General features: G+C 37.8%; 1 non-coding gene across 1 annotated transcript; it reads left to right on the top strand.

The window, feature by feature from the left end:
- The first annotated feature begins 3,157 nt into the window (after nt 1–3,157).
- LOC123754716 (small nucleolar RNA U3) lies at nt 3,158–3,357 on the top strand. The gene has a single exon (XR_006772422.2). It is a non-coding gene; the product is annotated as a small nucleolar RNA U3 (small nucleolar RNA).
- The last annotated feature ends 274 nt before the right edge of the window (nt 3,358–3,631 follow it).

The raw sequence follows: 3,631 nt of genomic DNA, 5'->3' as shown, positions 1-3,631 counted from the left end.
GAAAGTTGCTAATGTGATACCAGTTTTTAAGAAAGGAGATAGATCACTTGCGTCTAACTATCGACCAATTAGCCTAACGTCGATTGTGGGAAAGTTACTCGAATCTATAATAGCAAATAAAATTCGTCTTCATCTTGAAAAACATAAATTAATAATTGAGTCGCAACATGGTTTTATAAATGGCCGTTCATGTTTAACAAATTTGTTATCTTTTTATTCTAGCATTGTTGAGGCAGTTGATAGTGGTAAGGATTGCGATGTTGTATACCTTGACTTTAGCAAAGCTTTTGATACAGTGCCACATGAAAGACTGATTAAAAAAATAGAGTCTCATGGTATTGGGGGTGCTATATTAAGCTGGATTAGGGCATGGCTATACCAAAGGAAACAGAGAGTTAGTATAAATGGAATCAAGTCAGAGTGGGAAAATGTTGTAAGTGGAGTGCCTCAAGGCTCTGTCCTGGGACCTCTGTTGTTTATAATATATATAAATGATTTAGATTCAGGTTTGAGTAGCAACATTTGCAAATTTGCCGATGATACGAAAATCGGTAGGGAAATTAATTCGGAGGAGGACTCACTATCACTTCAAGTTGATCTAGATAGGGTTTTGAAATGGTCAAAGGATTGGCAGATGCAGTTTAATGCTGATAAATGTAAAGTTCTGAGGTTAGGTAATGATGATAGAGTTACAAGATACGAGCTAGATGGTGTTGTGATTGCGAAGTCGGATTGCGAAAGGGATCTGGGAGTTATGATTAGTAAGAATTTAAAACAAAAGGATCAATGCATAAATGTTCGTAATAAGGCAAATCGGACACTTGGATTTATTAATCGCAGCGTTAGTAACAAGACACCTGGTGTGGTTCTCAAGCTATATCTTGCTCTAGTTAGGCCCCATTTAGATTATGCAGTTCAGTTTTGGTCGCCATATTATAGAATGGATATAAATTCACTTGAACGTGTCCAGCGTAGGATGACTAAGTTAATTCCCCAAATTAGAAATCTTTCATATGAAGAAAGATTAACAAAGCTTAAGTTGCATTCACTGGAAAGGCGAAGAGTTAGGGGTGACATGATAGAGGTTTACAAGTGGATGAATGGACATAACCGGGGGGATATTAATAGGGTATTAAAAGTATCAACACAGGACAGAACACGAAACAATGGATATAAATTGGATAAGTTTAGATTTAGGAAAGACTTGGGTAAATACTGGTTCGGTAACAGGGTTGTTGATTTGTGGAACCAATTGCCGCGTAACATTGTGGAGGTGGGGTCCCTCGATTGTTTCAAGCACGGGTTGGACAAGTATATGAGTGGGATTGGGTGGTTATAGAATAGGAGCTGCCTCGTATGGGCCAATAGGCCTTCTGTAGTTACCTTTGTTCTTATGTTCTTATGTTCTTATTGAGAACAGGAGATGTTCTTTCACCCCCAGGGTTATAAACTCGTGGAACAGCCTACCCATTGAAGCCGTAAATGCCAAAACTCTGTTAAATTTTAAAATCCAACTGGAAAAGATCATGAAGTCAAATGGGGTGACCTTCGACAAGCCGCCGATTTTCTGTCCTTGTCGAGGCCACTAATGATTGGGGCCCTTAGGTAAATTCAGGTAACTCATGTGATGCGCCTTTTTTTCAACAAATGTCCTTTTTAAAAGGAAACGAACATCATGTAATTCCTAATATATAATATTTAATTATACTATAAAATCTATCTTTATAAGTAAGTGGTATTCCTATTCATATAATTTCTACTTTTGTTGTTTGCTATTAATATGAGTATAAACAAGATAAGAAGGATGACTAGTACTGCGTAGGTGCGCAGTGCGATATGGGAGTCGTCGGGTTGCCGAGTGTTTCGACATGATCATACTTCATGAAAAACATGAAAAACATAAATTAATAATTGAGTCTCAACATGGTTTTATAAATGGCCGTTCATGTTTAACAAATTTGTTATCTTTTTATTCTAGCATTGTTGAGGCAGTTGATAGTGGTAAGGATTGCGATGTTGTATACCTTGACTTTAGCAAAGCTTTTGATACAGTGCCACATGAAAGACTGATTAAAAAGATAGAGTCTCATGGTATTGGGGGTGCTATATTAAGCTGGATTAGGGCATGGCTATACCAAAGGAAACAGAGAGTTAGTATAAATGGAATCAAGTCAGAGTGGGAAAATGTTGTAAGTGGAGTGCCTCAAGGCTCTGTCCTGGGACCTCTGTTGTTTATAATATATATAAATGATTTAGATTCAGGTTTGAGTAGCAACATTTGCAAATTTGCCGATGATACGAAAATCGGTAGGGAAATTAATTCGGAGGAGGACTCACTATCACTTCAAGTTGATCTAGATAGGGTTTTGAAATGGTCAAAGGATTGGCAGATGCAGTTTAATGCTGATAAATGTAAAGTTCTGAGGTTAGGTAATGATGATAGAGTTACAAGATACGAGCTAGATGGTGTTGTGATTGCGAAGTCGGATTGCGAAAGGGATCTGGGAGTTATGATTAGTAAGAATTTAAAACAAAAGGATCAATGCATAAATGTTCGTAATAAGGCAAATCGGACACTTGGATTTATTAATCGCAGCGTTAGTAACAAGACACCTGGTGTGGTTCTCAAACTATATCTTGCTCTAGTTAGGCCCCATTTAGATTATGCAGTTCAGTTTTGGTCGCCATATTATAGAATGGATATAAATTCACTTGAACGTGTCCAGCGTAGGATGACTAAGTTAATTCCCCAAATTAGAAATCTTTCATATGAAGAAAGATTAACAAAGCTTAAGTTGCATTCACTGGAAAGGCGAAGAGTTAGGGGTGACATGATAGAGGTTTACAAGTGGATGAATGGACATAACCGGGGGGATATTAATAGGGTATTAAAAGTATCAACACAGGACAGAACACGGAACAATGGATATAAATTGGATAAGTTTAGATTTAGGAAAGACTTGGGTAAATACTGGTTCAGTAACAGGGTTGTTGATTTGTGGAACCAATTGCCGCGTAACATTGTGGAGGTGGGGTCCCTCGATTGTTTCAAGCACGGGTTGGACAAGTATATGAGTGGGATTGGGTGGTTATAGAATAGGAGCTGCCTCGTATGGGCCAATAGGCCTTCTGCAGTTACCTTTGTTCTTATGTTCTTATGTTCTTATGTTCATAGGATCAATTCTATAGTATGATTGCCGAGTTCCTTGTCCGAAACTTGGAAAGAATCACACTGTGATGATGTAGCTAAGTGCAAGCCTCTGAGCGCGAAGCAGTTCTAGGTCCCTGATCTAGGACTTTGATGACCGTTCATTCTCGGTTTACCGGGTGTAAGGAGGCTTGCACAGGCTGAGCAGTGAGATTCACAATCAACTGCGGAATTTCCATGGGTTTTTTGAATAAGGACGTTAGTCCGCTCCCGATGGGGAGTAACAATTAATACAACTCAAACCTATTACATATTATGACAAAATTTATTGTCAATATATTTACAACTACATAAATTTTATGTGGGATTTATTCAATGTAAATATTTTATTTGTGTTCTTCGGATTTGCATTTCTCTCCCCATCTCATGCTTACTTCTCTATTTTACATTAATAAAAGTCTCGAATTTGGTGTATATATAGAT

The sequence above is a fragment of the Procambarus clarkii genome, unplaced genomic scaffold (genome assembly GCF_040958095.1).
Source record: "Procambarus clarkii isolate CNS0578487 unplaced genomic scaffold, FALCON_Pclarkii_2.0 HiC_scaffold_128, whole genome shotgun sequence".
Classification (NCBI taxonomy): domain Eukaryota; kingdom Metazoa; phylum Arthropoda; class Malacostraca; order Decapoda; family Cambaridae; genus Procambarus; species Procambarus clarkii.
The sequence above is the reverse complement of the archived record's forward strand: the minus strand, read 5'-3'. Positions and strand labels throughout refer to the sequence as shown.